Source organism: Equus caballus, unplaced genomic scaffold (genome assembly GCF_041296265.1).
Source record: "Equus caballus isolate H_3958 breed thoroughbred unplaced genomic scaffold, TB-T2T haplotype2-0001091, whole genome shotgun sequence".
NCBI lineage: Eukaryota > Metazoa > Chordata > Mammalia > Perissodactyla > Equidae > Equus > Equus caballus.
This window is the reverse complement of record NW_027222080.1, coordinates 1-17398: the sequence shown is the minus strand read 5'-3', so window position 1 is coordinate 17398 and position 17398 is coordinate 1.

Genomic DNA, 17398 nt, shown 5'->3' with positions numbered 1-17398 from the left:
TCTAACACAAATTACAAAATTAACTCATCTGAAGTTCTATCACTTTTCCTTTATTTACCTTGCCTGCTTTTACTATCCTGCCTGCTGGTATAGGGTGTTAATGATTCAAATCATAAAAAATGGGTAAAGGAAGTCAGGAGCGAAAACAGGACTATATATGAAGTTAGACTCTTCAAAAGGAAAACCAAAAAGACTAAGTTTCAATGTGCTCACTGTCTATAGTGTATAAGACTCATCTACAAAGTTCTGGAACACCTGAAATAAGCAACTTGCTTTTCAACTTTAAACACAGATGTTTTAGAACAAATTTAAAGTATTAATTTATACACCAAGGGACAAACTTACCAAAATGACGGAAGAAGTTAACATTTAAATTATATATAAATCCAATGGTTTAGGCAAATTCTAGAACTTTAAAACCATTTGAGAGGGGAGAGAAGCAGCACGTGGGTACTTCCTCAGCTACCAAGGATCGCCAGGGCACCCCTCCAACAAAGTACTCTTTCCTGCTGACACTGATAGGAAATGTCCCCAGGACAACATCTTACATACTCTCAAGTGAACAAAAAGATATGGGCAAATAAAAGGAGAAGAAGAGGAAAATGTGAAAAACTTCCCTACTGGAATTCTTTCCTCAATACCTGAAATTTAAGTCACTAATCTAACAACGCTTCCCCGGGGCCGGTCAAGCCTCATTATCTTCTTCACCCTCGGATCACGGGATTATCAAATTCTTTCTCTACCACAAGTATCAGTATTTTCCAAGATTTTTGTATCTTAATTTCACGTTCATTAGCACTTCCTTAGGCCCATTCCTCACTAACTTTAGAAGCACATCCTGCTTAACACTGTTCAAAAATTATTTAAATACACTGTTTTCGTTGTCCCTCAGTCACAAACAAATGTAGATATTAATCAAACAGAATACTAATCTGTGATAGGAAAAAGCTGTAACCAAAGCCCTGTTAGACACAGTACGTCCGCTAGTTCCTGTGACTGCATCTATTTCTATTAGAATTTTATGGATTAAGCACTGAAGATCCTAAAAAATAATATTCATTATGTGAACAGCATTTCCCAGGTATGATAGAAATATCACTAGTGGCGTTTAAAATAAAGTTATCTACCACATGTTGGGATTTTTAAATAAGTATGTATTATTCAAATAGATATTAGGAAAAAATAACACACCAACCTATGACTCCACATGTATTACTTCTTATGACAATGCTAAGTTTAAAAAGAAAAAAGTGAGAAAGGGGCCGGCCCTGTGGTGTAGTGGTTAAGTTCGGCACACTCCACTTCAGTGGCCCAGGTTGGTGGGTTCGGGTCCCAGGTGCAGACCTACACCACTCATCGGCCATGCTGTGGCAGCATCCCACATGCAAAATAGAGGAAGACTGGCACAGATGTTAGCTCAGGGAGAATCTTCCTCAAGCAAAAAAAGGAAGCTTGGCAACAGACGTTACCAAACAAACAGAACAACAAACAAAAAACAAGAGTGAGATAAAATGCTGTGGTATAAAACACAGCAAAAACAATGAAGGAGTAGGGAAATGACTTAAGTTTGGAAAATGCCACATCATACATACCTTATACATTTGCTAATTTTTCAATTATGTAAATTCTAGGAAATCAATAAAAACTAATAATTCTTAGCCCTAAGATCATTATTAAACGAGAGTGCTCTGAAGATCAGTCTCTCCTCCACTGCTGGCAACCTTCACAGTTGGCATCACAAATCCTCATTCACCAGTTTTCACCTGAGTAGTAGCCTCCTTCAGATTACACCTCTAAGAAAGTACTGCAGCCTAATAAAACGTCCCAACTCTGTCACATCACACGTCTACATTCTGAGGAACAGATAACAGAATTATACACGTGGAGAAGGAAAACTGCAGAATACTAATTTTCTACATACTCAGAACCTGCCTTTCCTTTGAGATTTGGATACAGTGGCTAGAATCCATCTAACAAGAAGATAATGCCCTAATACCATACTGGTATAAAACGTGCACTTACAACTGGCCAAAGCACAACAGAAGTCTCTCTCTCGCTCTGGTAAACTTCCACGGCAGGTGTTCCTGGTCAGCAGGCGGTCTGTTGCAGGCCGACTCAGGGATCCTGGCTCCTTCCATCTTGCAGCTCTGCCCTGGAGCTTCCTCGTTCCCTGCATTCAGCTGACTGAAGAAAGCAAGCCTGGAAGCAGCAGACTCTTGATGAAGTATCATCGAGACGTGCTCTGAGACAATTCTCCATGTCCCAACCAGCTCTGCTTCCATCTGCTGACCTTTGACTTTCAGTATCTGGTCAGACATAACTAACAGTAGTCTTGCAATCTTGACTCAAAAGCAGTGTTGGGACCCAGGGCAGACTGCCCCCAAAATATGCTACAATGGCACGCTGATTATTTTGACTTAGTTATTTGAGAAGCAGCTGATGCAAAAATTGCACTTTGACCCTTTCCATTTCCCCCTGAAAGCAGCAAACGAATCTCCCATGTGAAAAACAGCTTCCTCACGAGGCTGACCCAACGGCATAAGGGTTAAGTTGGCGTGCTCTGCTTCGGCGGCCCAGGGTTTGCAGGTCCGGATCCCGGGGCGGACCTAGCACCGCTCATCAAGCCACACTGCAGCGTCATCCCACATAAAACAGAGGAAGGTTGGCACAGATGATAGCTCAGGAACAATCTTCCTCAAGCAAAAAGGGTGGGGCTGGGAGGGGGTGGAATTCAGGGCGGAGAGGCCTGTATAAACACACCTTGTTACTTTTTTACTAATTTACCACCACAAGTCCAAACTCTGCTTAGATTGCTTACTAATGAAGCACCCAAACCTAAGTATCTTTGTCCTGTCAAATCCTCACAAATTTAGTGTTTCTGTGTGTAAAAAGTATAAAAGCTGCCTGCTTTGGTCACTTCTGAGCGTTAATTTTAGGATCTCCCACGTGTACGCATTACATTCGAGTTTTCTCTTTAATCTGTCTTGTGTTCATTTTACTATGAGGCCAGCCACAAGAACTCAAGAGGAATAAGGGGGAAATTTCCCCCTCCCGGACAGGGGCATCTACCACTTCCACTCATACCTGCTTCGCCGCAAGGGAATCTGAAAAGTGAAACCTGGAGCTGTAGAACTGTATCTTATGGAAGGACAGAACCGATTTAGATGGACAGCTAGCCATCTCTGCCACATACCAATGCCCAAAAATTATCATATCGCTTGTCACTCTACCATTAATGAAGGCTTTGCAAGACCTTCGACAACCTTTTCTGAGAAATGCAACTGTCCCTGGAAGAGCATGCCTGGACTTACTACCTCCACGTCTGTAACACAAGGGAGCCACAGACAATACCAATCATTTATCAGTTTAGCTAATCAGCCAAACATGAATCCCTTGGTCCCACCCATGGAGAGATCCTGATTAAGAGAGTCTGGGGTAAGGACAAGGATCTGTAGTTTCAGAGAGCTCCCTGAGTGATTCTGATGAGCCAGATTTGGGACCCCCTGGAGTAAAGTCCCTTCTAACTTCAAAAAAAAATAATATAAACCTAACATATATTTACTAGACAGAGAGCTGAAGTGTGGAGAAGAGGGGAAAAAAGGAGAAGAAAGGTGAATGAGGAAGGAGAGTAAACAAACGCACTCAATAGGGATGTCACACAGGGATTCCAAAACAATCTCTCATGCAAAATGACTCTGAGGAATGTCACTTTTAGCAAACACTGCCTCCACCTCCCACCCTGAAATCCTAGGGTGTTAAACACCACCCATATGGAAAACCAGATTACAGACCCTGAAGATTCTTAATGAAAACCATTTGGTCTCATTTTTTGAAAGACTATAATTCCTACTACCTCTCCTCGAATGATCTAAATTGTCTAAGCTATTTGTAAAAGCAGATTACCACCTTAGTTTAAATTCTAATGGTTTTATAGTTATATGAACTTCTATAACTGTGATTTCTCATTCTAGAATAATTGATCCAATAATACGCATCAAATTCTGGTCCGGAATCCACGATCAGCAGAAATCACAAGTGAATTACACACTTTGAAAGAAGTGGTTTGTTGCTTGCTCTAGGTTTAAAACACAAAGTTTCCATTATCCTTAGTAACTGACAAGCATGCTGGGCTTTGGCTACATTTGATGATTACACTGCTATTATTCCAAATGCATCAAACAATAAATATCTTTTTCCTATTAGGCTTCCTATTACCTTACTTGTTTTTATTTAAAACTTTTCGTGTTTTTGTTTAAAGGGAGGAAAAAAGCATATAAGAGAAAATAAAAGAGAAATAGGAACATGAAACACATTGAAAAGCACTGGCAATTAAGACTGAGATTATCCAGCTTCAGCAAAATGCATCTGAAACTAGAAGAGCTGAAGTACTTAAAATTTGTTTTAAGAAGCCTATGTTCGGATCTCCAACAAGCACTACATGTGTCTCAAATGCAGACATCCCTGCTATGGAAGGACTCTCCTGGCTGTCAGCTTAGTAAGGGGCTGACTCTGCTGGAAAGCATGACATTACACAATTACAAATGCTTGACAGTTCATGTGGTTTAGACAATTTGAGCACTCTGAATTGAATACCAAACAAAAACAGTAGTGCTATTTGGTTTCATATAATTTGACTTATGGCTTCTGGAACATCTTTTAATTTTTTCTGTATTTGTTAATTTTAAGGAGTGACTGTCATACTACGGTGGCTTAAAATAAAGTTTACAATATAACCAATGTGTATCTAAGAAATAGTCCTCATAATATGAGATAATTATGATACAAAAACAATTATCAAAGGCTAGAAAACAATAGGCAAAGGGAGAGTCCCCAAAAGTGCCCTTTTTAGCAACCAAACTGCCTAAGCAAAGAAGTAAGATTTCCCAAATCCTATGGTGTGATCTTACCAATTTCTAATGAACTGGAAGATGCAATCCTTAAAACTAAAAACAAAATCCAATTACTTTTCTGCTTTAGGGACTCAGCATCTGCTAGAATGACACTCATATACGCTGGTTTAGAAACAAACCTACTAACATAAAGAAAGCAACTTCAAAAATGCGGGTATATACAGCCTTCCCTCTCCACAGTCTTCCACACTCCCATTCCTATTTTGACTTTTCCTTTTTGTCTCGAAACTCCAACGCTCTCAGGCATAACAGTCTTGTCTGGCTGTCCTCTCCCTCTGACCAGGTCTGACAGAGTGTTAGGAGTCAGCCAGCCTCTACCGTTTTCACCTCTGTATCCACACACACCTTTCCTCCCCTAGGAAACAGGAGGAGTCGTGGTACCAACCCCCATATGCTCACTGTGAGGCTCAATCCTCAGTTAACTGAGGATAAACTCAGTACGTAATGTCCTTAGACCAGTGTTTGGCACCTGGCAAGTGCTCAGCAAGTATTAACCATCATTATCATCAAAAACAACCTTCTGTTTGATATCCCTACTGCTGAAAGTACTTTCAGACCATAATGCTGCAAGAACATATCTTCTCCACCATCACCCCCACCATATCTTTTTCATACAAACTGAATAGTCCCTCTGTAGACAGACTTCGCAAAAAGAAAAGACATAAGTGTATGTTTTTTAAAAATTTGGCAGGTACAAAAAATAATTTGAATATGTGCGAGGCACTAAGCATAACATAAGAAAACCCTGAGTACAGATCACAGTTTAAGAAAATTAAATTCAGGGGGCCAGCCCCATGACCAAGCAGTTAAAATTCTGCACACTCAGCTTCAGGAGCCTGGGTTCACAGCTTCGCATCCCAGATACAAACCTACTCCACTCATCAGCCATGCTGTGGAGGCATCCCACACACAAAACAGAGGGAGACAGGCAACAGATTTAGCTCAAGACGAGTCTTCCCCACCAAAAAAAAAAAAAAAAAATTAAATTCCTATCTTTCAGTTCCGTTTCGGGATCCCTATCACCTTCTCTCTTCTAATAGAGCTACCCACTAATTTGAATGTGTTTGTAATTAATCTGCTTTATTACTTTGCCATATCTGTATTCCTAACAGTATGGACTTTTGCTTTACATGTTTCAAAACTTTAAAAAAGGAAAAATACTATGTGCATTCTTCTGGAAGTAGCTTTTTTTCCTCAATATGATATTCCTGACAATAATCCTCAGTGGTGCAGGTGGCTAAAATCCATTCAGTTGCACTCCTATAGGAATACAATTTATCCATTCTCCTCAGATGGACACTGCTTCCAGTTTTTGCCTTTTACAAACAGTGCAACTGTGAGCATTTTGTCATGTCCTCAGGCACTCACATACATGCGTTTCTCTGGGGCAGCAGTTTGCCAATTTTAGCATGCATTAACCCACCTGAACGGCTTGTTAACACTGAAAGCTGGCTCATCCCCAAAGCTTCTGATTCAATAGGTCTAGGGTGGAGCCCCAAATTTTGCATTTATAATAAGTTCCTCTGAGATGCTGAAAACACAATTTAGAAGCACTGCTCCAGGATAAAGACCCAGGAGTAGAATCACTGGGTCAAAGTGTACATCCATCTTTAACTTTACTAGGTAATCCCAAAGTTATGGTACCAATTTACAATCCCACCAGTTGTGTGTAAGCATTCCAGTTATTTCCGACCTTCCTAAACAGCAGACATTGTCAGATTTTTACATTGGGTTGGCAAAACCCAATGTTATGAAACTATACACCACGTTGGTCCTAAACTGCCTTTCCCTAATTGCTAATGAAGTCGAGAATCTCTGCATGCAGGTTTCCTCTTCTGTGAGATGCCTACTTGGGTCATAGGCCCATTTTTCTATTGTTCTTACTGATTTGTCACTGTTTACCTTTCTAGATACAATCCTTTCTCAATAATACGTACTGAAAATATCTATTCTCACTTGTGACTTGTCTGTTCACTTTCTTGATGGTTTCTTTTCATAACCACAAGCTGTCAAATTAATGCTGTCAAAGCGGTCAATCTTTTCCTTTATGGTCTACACCTTCTGTGATCTGTTTAAGAAGCTCTTCCTTGTATTAGACTCACACAATTACTGTCCTACATTGTCTTCCAAAAATTTCATAGTTTTGCCTTCTGTATTTAAGCCTTTAATTCACCTGTAGTTGATTTTTCTGAATGATATGAATTAGAAATGTATCCCACTCTCAAGGAGTTTCCTATTGGCTAAGGCCCACAGATATGAAAAACTATAACTTCAGAGAGGATAATGATTCCTGTTAACCCCTACCTTATTGAGGTTTATTCTGCTCTCTCATCGAGGCAAACCAAAAACTGGATAATTTCAATACGGAAAACTTGGAGGGTTATTAGCAAATTAGTGAGACTATGATCCCCACCCCACCATACTCCAGGAAGAATCCTTAAAAATACCACACACACAAAAAAAGAGGCCAGCCCTGTGGCCAAGTGGTTAAGTTTACACACTCGGCTTCAGCAGCCCCAGCTTTTGCCAGTTCGGATCCTGGCTGCAGGCAGGGCCATGGCACCACTCATCAGGCCATGCTGAGGCAGCGTCCCACAGAGCACAACCAGGAAGGCCTACAAGTACAATACACAGCTATGCACTGGGGAGCTTTGGGGAGAAGAAGAAGAAAAACAAAGGTGCAAATCGTAAAAACAAAAAACAAATTTTTTTAACTCTAAATTTAGTCTTATTCTAAAAAACTGAAAGTTGAGCATTGGGGAAAGTGTGGCAAAATGAGCATTCTCAACAGTACTGGCTGGAATATAAATCTATACAAACTTTCTAGAGGGTTATTTGCAATATATCAAAAGCCTTAAAATACATATCTTCTTTGAGCTATCAATGACTCTTTACAGAACTTATCTTAAGGAAACAACTGAACAAAATACATATTTAGGAATATTCACCATGGAACTCTTTCTAATAGAAAAAATTGGAAACAGCCTAATCTCCAACAACGCAGGATGGGTTACAGACGTAGCTGCTGCAGCACATCCATATATGGTCATGCGCCATCTAAGGACGTTTCAGTCAACAGTAGATCACGTAGATGATGGCCATCCCATGAGATTAGTACCACAGAGCCTACATGTGTAGGAGGCTATGATAGAAGAAAATTTTATATATTGAGGTGTATGGGGAAGCCGTTCTGGTTTAAATGCGATTTGGACTAAATTTTATTTAAACCAAAGAAGCCTGACTTACAGCCTGTCAAATGTTCGTTGTATATTGTCCCAAAATAAAGAATGTACTCTTTTTTTTTTTCAATATTTCTTTTTCTGCTTTATCTCCCCAACCCGCCCCCCCCCGCACACAGTTGTATATCTTAGTTGCAGGCGCTTCTAGTTGTGGGATGTGGGACGCCGCCTCAACGTGGCCTGATGAGCGGTGCCATGTCCGCACCCAGGATCCGAACCCTGGGCCGCGGCAGCGGAGTGCGCGAACTTAGCCACTCAGCCACAGAGCCGGCCCCAGAATGTACTCTTTGAAGGTAAGAACCAATGCCTCTCTTCTTATGACACCAGTACTTTTTGAAGATAAGTGTCCTTTCCCATGACACTGGGGTCATGCTGACCCACTGTGTATGTACTCATCTATAACAAAGTATCTCCTTGAACCCTTGAGAGAATGTACCCCTGTCACACTTGATGTATGTCTGTTTGGAAATGGTATATAATGGTGCTGAAAAATCACTCTTCTTCACAGCACTTACGAAGGCTGCACTCCCAGGCTGCAGTCCTCAGCTTGGCTCGAATAAAACTCCCCGCTGTAGAATGACTATTGATTATTCGTGTCAACAGCTCGACCATCTAGGTTTGTGAAAGTACACTTTATGATGTTTGCACAATGATAAAATCACTTACACATTTCTCAGAACGTATCCCCATTGTTAAGCAAGGCATGACTATAGTGGAATACTATGATGATTACATAGCTGTGTTAATGTGGAAAGATGTTTCTAATAGTCTGGTAATTTCCAAAACCAGTTAACAAGATGCACATATGATATTCTTTTATTCTCAAATATTTATGGAGAGCCTTGTGTATGCCAAGCACCAAGCAAGTGACTGGTAAACAAAAAGAGATCTGTTCCCTGCTTCTAAGGAGCTTACAAGCTTTGGAGGGGGATGAGGGGGAGGGAGACAGGCCACATACATATCTTCCAACTGACTCCTGTTGGCATATTAAAGGGATATACGTTTTGAAAATACAGACCATTTCTATGTGTCTGTGTGTCTATGTAATATCTGCAGCACCTCATCAGCATAGTCTACAAAGAGAACACACACGCTCAGCTGTATGGACTAGGAAGTGGGTCAACAAGAGGATACTTGGAGCAACTGCCTTGTGATGAACTGAAGCACACAAATCTTCTACAAAAATGCTCTAGGGAGAATCTTAAGAAACGCAATGTAGTTATGGAAAGTCATCCACTGGAAGACAGATGCGAGACAGATCGCAGAACCACAGAAAAAGAATTGGAACAAAGAGCTTCCGCTGTTGACAATTCAAGACTAAGACTGACCAAGATCAGGTACAAGTTCTTGAACAAATAACTGTTCTTCTACAAGTCTACAGCTTTACCCTTCCCTACTATGTTGGGATCTAACAAATAATAATGAAGCCTCCAAGATAAGAAAGATCTCATAATTAGGGTCAGGCTCAAAGGATTCTGACATTCTATATTCATTTCATTTAAACATCTGCACTACAATCAGTAAACTTACGAGAGTCATTAATTACAAAGGGAAAATTTTTTTCTTTGGAGCACAGAAACATGTCAGACACCTCAACCAAGAGATCAAAAGTTAACATTCACCAGCGATAAGACCTATCTACATCACACATGTGCCAATATGATGCACTGAGAAGGGAACAACCTCACCACTGTGGTATTCTTGTCACAAATGCTTAACCCTCAATTTAATCATGAAAGAACACCAGATAAATCCAAACTGAGGGACATTCTGCAAAATAACTGACCGGTACTCTGGAAAAGTACCAAGGTCACGAAAGATAAAAAACTGTCACAAATTGGAAGACACCAAGGAGACACCATAACTAAATGCAGTGTGGGCTACTGGACTGGATCCTCGACCAGAAAAAAGACATCAGGGGTGAAACCCGAATAAAGACTTTATTTTTTATTTCTATTTTTTTTTAAAGATTTTATTTTTTCCTTTTTTCTCCCCAAAGCCCTCCGGTACATAGTTGTGTATTCTTCGTTGTGGGTCCTTCTAGTTGTGGCATGTGGGACGCTGCCTCAGCGTGGTTCGATGAGCAGTGCCATGTCCGCGCCCAGGATTCGAACTAACGAAACACTGGGCCGCCTGCAGCGGAGCGCGCGAACTTAACCACTCGGCCACGGGGCCAGCCCCCCGAATAAAGACTTTAGATTAACTCTATCAACTGCCTGGTTTCAATAACCACACTATGGTTACATAAGAGGCTAACAAAGGGACGCTGGTTCTAAGGTATACAGGAATTCTCTGGGCTATTTTTGCCATTTTTTTCTACTTCTAAAATTATTTCAAAGTAAAATGTTTGCAAAAGTAACTTCACATGAATGATAAAGAGATATGGGGGATCACTCAATAACTCTTACATAAAAATATGCTACCTCCTCGGGGCTGGCCCTGTGGCTGAGCGGTTAAGTTCGTGCGCTCCACTGCAGGTGGCCCAGTGTTTCGTTGCTTCGAATCCTGGGCGTGGACATGGCACTGCTCACCAAACCACGCTGAGGTGGTGTCCCACATGCCACAACTAGAAGGACCTACAACGAAGAATCTACAACTATGTCCTGGGGGGCTTTGGGGAGAAAAAGGAAAAAAAAAATATGCTACCTCCTCCAATAATTGTGCTAAAAAAAACCCAGTAATTGCAAATAAGGCGTAAACCAGAATAATCTGTAAGTATTCACTAAAAACCTGTGATTGGGATAATCTAGAGAGCCGACTAACTTTCCTAGGGCACTGAAGTCTCTCCAGATAAATAATCTACCTCATTTTCCCTATTAATCTTTTTTAATTCAATTCAACTTATATTTATTTAACATCTACTATGGGCATGGAACTGTGCTGGGGCCTGATAAGATTTTGATACATTAAGAACATTTCAGTACACAAAATGAGAAAGAAAAACATAGAGTAACAAAACTGGAAGGAACTTTTCACTCCCATACAATCTAGCAATCAATACCGGCACCCTTTTTAGTGTGATTGCTGCTAGGAGCTCAAGTGCATCCCCTTCAGCATAAGCGGTTCTGACCTCTACAATTATCTCCAAAAATTATCCCTGAAGATGCCAAAATGACTCTAAAACATACTCCATTTCTAGTACTTTTTTTCCATCTAATCATTATGTTGTTGGTGCATTACAGTACACAACACAAAATTAAAGAACTTGATTCTCTGAACGTCAAGGAAGGGTCAAGCTGGTATAAACCCACAGACGTTTACTTACTATCCTCTTAGAAGAGGTCAAAGGCAACATCACAGAAGGCCGGGGTTCTCAAAGTGTGCCCTCAGAGTCAGCAGCTTTAACATCACCCAGGAACTTGTCAGAAATGCAAATTCTCAGTCCCAGTCCAGACCCGCTGATTCAGAGACCCAGCCCAGCATCTGCGTTTTCACAAGCCCCCCCAGCTGACTCTGATGCACCATCAGTTTGAGAACCACTGATGGAACAGCAGAAAGACTGGCCCCGTGAATCCGGAGGCCTGATTCCAATCCTTGCTCTGCCACTAACACCTCTACAATGCATTAGCCGCTCAGCTTCTGTGGGGCTCAGCCTCCTGATCAGTGAGGGAACTGCAATAGCTCACTACCACAGTCCTTACACCCTAATTTGATAACCATGAAAGCATTCATTTGTATAAGGCCTAAAAGTGAAAACACCACTGCAGTATTTCACCACGTATTTCTCTCTTTCATCCAAATGAAACAATTAAAATTTCTTCTTGGCATCCACCAGCCTCTGAATCAGACTTAACATAGCTACAATAATTTCTTCTGATTTTAAATAAAATTGTGTTTACTACTTTGCTGTAGCAAAAGCCATATAAACGCTAATTTTACAGTTTCCTATTTAGTTCTCTATCAAGCCTATTTTGGAGCAATTCCTCATAATAACAAAAATTCCAAGAAACCCACCTACTACAGACTGAATTGTGCACCCCCCCCCTACACACACACACACACACACACACACACACACAATTTTGATGCCGAAGCCCTAATCACCAATGTGATGGTATTTGGAAATGAGGTCTTTGAGAGGTACTTAGGTTTAGATGAGGTCAGAACGGTAGGGTCTCCAAGACGGGATCAGCGTCTTTAGAAGAAGACGAAGAGAGACCAGAGTTCTCTCTCCATCTCTGCCATGTGAAGACACAGCAAGAAGGTGGCTGTCTGTAAGCAAGGAAGAGCCCTCACCAGGAATCAGCACCTTGATCTTGGACTTAACCTCCAGAACTGGGAGAAGTAAATGACTGTTGTTTCAGCCACCTGGGGTTATGGTGTTTTCCTAGAGCAGCCCACAACGACCAACACACTCACTCAAAATACCCCTCTGCTGTGGGCATAGTTCAGAAGAACTGTGCTCCAACCTCGCATAAAGAATGTGTGTGATCAGACCACTGAAGTACTCAGCAACTATGAAAGAGAAAGAATTTTAAAACGTACAGATCTAGATACTTCCATTACTAAGAAACACAGCTTAATTTCATCTCCTAGTCATGGATTTATAAACCGCGATTCTTCTCACAGCCTGTGGAAACTATGACAAAAACCTCTCAGGGGAGATGTGAGAAAGAGGGAGAGAGGAGAATCAAATAAGAAGAGTCCGTTTTATAAAGGTTAGAGAGTTCTCTTCGAACACAAACCTAGGTAGCATGAATGTGGGCAGAAATGTCCCACCAATCAAGTGAATACCCACTAATCCTTGAGACCTAACTCAAATGCTGTATCCTGCAAGCTCGCGCCACTCCTTCCCAGGCAGTCAGTCATAAATTACTCTGTGCTCCCCTTTCTCCATTTCAGCACTGAGCAAAAGGCACTATACTTGCTTATGGATCTGTCTCTTCCACCAGACCTTGAAATCATCTAGGGCAGCGTGTTACTCTCTCCAGCACCTAGAATGGTGACTGGCATGAAGCAGTTTGCTCAAGTGGAGCCACTCTGCTTGGCTGAATACAAGAGGAACTCTCTGTGCTATCTCACAGCTTTTCTGCAAATCTGAGATTATTCCAAAATAAACAGGTTTTTTAAAAAAGGCACCAGGAGCCAGTGTATTATCAGTAATAATCACACCTGCCTTACATGTCACGCAAGAAGACAACAGCTACTAGAGAGCCTTGCCTCAGTGTTTTTCAGACGTGCCAGCAGAAGTCAGTAACCTTACATGTAGCAAACTTGAAAAACAATGAGTAACAAACACTTGAGACGCTAATCCTGACCTTAACTTTGGTCAAACTGTTTAACTTTAGTCTCAGTTTGTTAAAAGGGAATAGTAATTCCGACCCTACACGGCTGCCGTGCTACATGAAGTCTACAGAGTATACATCAAATGAGCTCTCCTAACGATGTTCTAATCAATACGTGTTAGTGACCTTCCCAGGCAGTGTTGCATCTGGACTAACGCTTCACCGCAAACCAGGTGCATACTGTAACTAGTTCCACCGGCACGGACTGTAAAGTCCCGACACAATCACCATTCGGGCTATGATTACCTAGAAAATAATCCTACATATGTGTCCACAGATGCCAACCCTGCCAAGATGTCCTAGTCCAGAACCCCCCAACCCAATAAACAGGCTATTCAAAACTCAACGCAAGCGCAGGGGTCAGCAGCTCCTGGCACCCACCTCCCCCCGACTAAGCTCCAGAAAGCGGGCACGCACACTCAGGCCGTGCTCGCCCACTAGGAAGAGGTGGGTATCTCCAGGGACGATCCCGCTGCTGCCAACAGCGACGTGCGGCAGCCTGGGGTCTCCGGCTAGTTGCTGAGAGCAGCTGGACCCTGAGTGGCCAGGACCGTCCACTTCCAGGCGTGGTGCTCTCGGGCACCAGCATCCTCAACCGAAGGAGGCGAGGGTGGCAGCAGCGCATCGGTGCGCTGGGGAAAACAGGGAGTGGGCGGGCAGCCACGGACACCACCGCCCGGACTAGAAACCCACACCGGGCAGCTCCCCGCCTGGGCGCCCGCGTTCCAGTCGGAGAAGCCAGGCGGTCGGAAGCGCCCCGACTGCGTGCAGGGGTGCGTGGGGCGCCCGGGGCGCCGCTTCCGCGCCAAGAGCCCGGGCCCGCGGGGAAACGGAGGCCCGCCGGGTCCCCGGGAGCCCGGCTCGCGGAGCGAGCAGGTGACGGCGGGGGCAGGGCGGCTGCGACGCCGCGCGGGCGGCGGGCGGGTGTCGGGCGAGTCTGGGCGGCGTCGGGAGGGACCGGCGAGCGGGGGAGGGGCTGAGGCGGGGGGAGGAGGGAGGAGGAAGAGCGAAGGGCCCTGGCGGGACTCCCGGCGCCCAGCTGCCCGGCCCGAGCCCTCATTCCACCGCCCCCAGGCCCCGCGCAGACGCTGGACGGTCCCCGCCTCCAAACCTCCCCCCCCGGCCCGGTCAGAGAATAACTTACCCGTTTGCCGACGCAATCGCTCCTGCTGGCCCTCTGACGGACTCCTCCGGCTCGTCGTCTTCCGGTGATGAAAACGGAAGTCCCACCCCTCCCCAAGAGGAAAACGGAAAGCCGAAGGAGTCAATCTAAGGAAGGGGAGGACGCGCGTCAGGCTGAGAGCCTGGCGGCGTCTGACCGGGAAGGCCACCTGCACTTCCAGCGGCTCCCCGAGCGGGTAACCCCCGGGCGATCCCGCCTCCTCCCTCTCCATCCCTCCTCACTCCACCCCTTCGCTCGCCGCGGTAAAGAACCCCGAGGGCGGTGCGGGAGAAACGGACGCGCCCGGGCCGGGTGGGAGCCGGAGGCCTGCGGGCCGGGCGGCCGGCCTCCGCCTCCACCGGCCCAAGCGATGCCCGGCGCCTCTGAGGCCTCCTCTAACGGAGCGAGGTTTTCCTGCTGTGCCAGGCGCGTGCGCACCTCCGGTTAGGAGAACAGCCTCTGGATGCTCCTAGCAGGGTCCTCAGAGTCGCAGAACCCTAGGAAGCCACGAGCCGAATTCGGATTCTAACGGGTTCTAATGAAAAATGCAGGAGGATCGGGGTCCAGTTCTCAGAAGAGGGGGCTGGGCTGCGCTGGGCTGGGCTGGTGTCTGGCTAACACAGAGGCTGAGGGAGGGATGCGCTGGAATGAACATGTGGAGCGAGAAGAAGCCCAGACCAGGTTCTTTGTGTGTCTGTGGCCGACTGCCTTCCTCCAGCTGCAAGTGCAGAGAACGTGTGTCACCACAGGGCTCTTGCACTGTCCAGCACACACACTCACGCAAGGTTTATTTTTATGAAATACAACGTAAAACCAAGAACCTTCCCAGTCCTCGTTATCTTCCATAAGAGCATCTACCAAATCTAACTGACAGTCCAAACCTGGACAGTCCAAACCTGACATGTTGCCCTCCTTCAATACGATGACGTCCCCTCCTGATCAGTCACTATATACTCCCAATAAGTATACTGGGTGGTCATCTTTATCCATGTGCATATGCTTCTTTGGTAAAATTTTTTAAAGCAAATACTTAAATTTCTCTATCCCCAACCTCTTTGTCTTCTTATTACTAGTTAATTGTCCTTCTGGCTAATCACTGGGCGGATTTCTGTCATCCCTCTGAATGTAATCTATCCGGAAAATACTCCTATCTGGCTCCCAAACCACAGCAAGACCCAGGTAGCCACATGGCTTGGGTTTGGGTAGAAAACGTGGACCCATCAATGAGAGCTGGGGAGACCCATCATGACCCGGGGAGGCAGAAAACCACGGCTCTGGACTCAGGCATCCCAGGGTGGAATCTCCTAGATTCAATGACCTCATTCGTCCTCCTCCTCTCCTCACCTGGTGGCAGCTGAATAATTGACCAAGACACTGCAGGTCTCGAAGAGATTCAGCAGGAATGCAGATCAGCAAATACATCTTCTTATTAGTGACTTGGTAAAACTGATGTTCCCTTGCTCAGAAATGGTTATATTTTACAACCAACTTTTGTTAATTGACTACTATGAACACCCTTGTTAAATATAAATTGGCGTCAGAAACCTCGTGTACAGTTAGTCCTTGGGACCTCTGCCAAATACATCAGTAGGTCCACGGAATCCGAAACCTCACAAGATTCAACCAAATCTGGCGAGCATGGACTGTGCTTAAATAGTGACGAGTACCAAACACCTGCGAATATTAACCAAGAGGACTTGATGTTGTCCAGCACCAGAGAAGAAGTGGCTCCTTATGGATGCCTCAGCGAGGCTGATGCACAGGTGGGTCCCGTTTCTGTGACAAGAGGCAGGGTAAGCTGGCCCCATGATCCAGCCGTTTTAGAGATGACGCAGCAAGCTTTAAAACTGACGTTTCAAGCACCCACAAAGAGATGGAATGTGTGGCACTTTGTTTTTATTTGGAATCATAAGAGAAACATTTTTAATAAACCCTTAACTTCTTCTCCATTAATGCTATTTAAATAGTGAATTCATAAAGACTGAAGTGATTTGTTTACTTATACTTAGCTGTAGAAAACTTACGTGCTTTTGTTTATTTGTTTACACCATCAAATCCAATCAAGCCAAACAAGATGGTCGACTGAAATGACTGATGAATGCAACCTGAGCTGACAGCTTTAAATTTGGGATGTGTTACTGATGTCAGGTTGATCAGTTCTCTGTCTAAAATTGATGCTATTTAACGCTTTGAACAATTTAGATGTAGTCACTGAGTAAAATCCCAACGGGTGAGAGAATTCCATCAGGCTGATTCTGCTGTGGTGAATTTCCACGTGCGCAGGTGTCAGAGGGAGAGTGGCCTCTCCCGATGGGGTAGTGAGACAGAACAGATGCAGGAGGGGCGGTGGGCTGGCGTCACTCACAGCAAAGGTAAAGAGGCCTTAGAATAAAGATAGACGCATCTTCTCACAAGGAATCCCAAATGGCATAAGAGTGTGAATATTGGTCATTTCTGTTTCAAAACTTTTCAAGAAAGGAAAAAGTGAAGGGGAGGCAAGAAGTGAATATGTATCACGCTTCAATAACTCATCTGAAAATGAACCCCAGGGAAATCATGTAGTCGGTGGGGTAGACCAATGTTTTTATTAACAATATAAAGGAATGTGTGGTGAAAGCAACGGTGACATAAGTACTGACAGTCAGTGATGAATGATTATGTGTCCTGAGCACCTCAGGACACAGCAAACTAGAGCAATTCCACCAATCAAATGGCAAGAGAAGTCTAATCGAAGAACCCTCCTTGTGCTGGAAGGGCAGAATGAGTCCAGTCCGGGGACTACTGGGGCCAGACTTGGGGAAA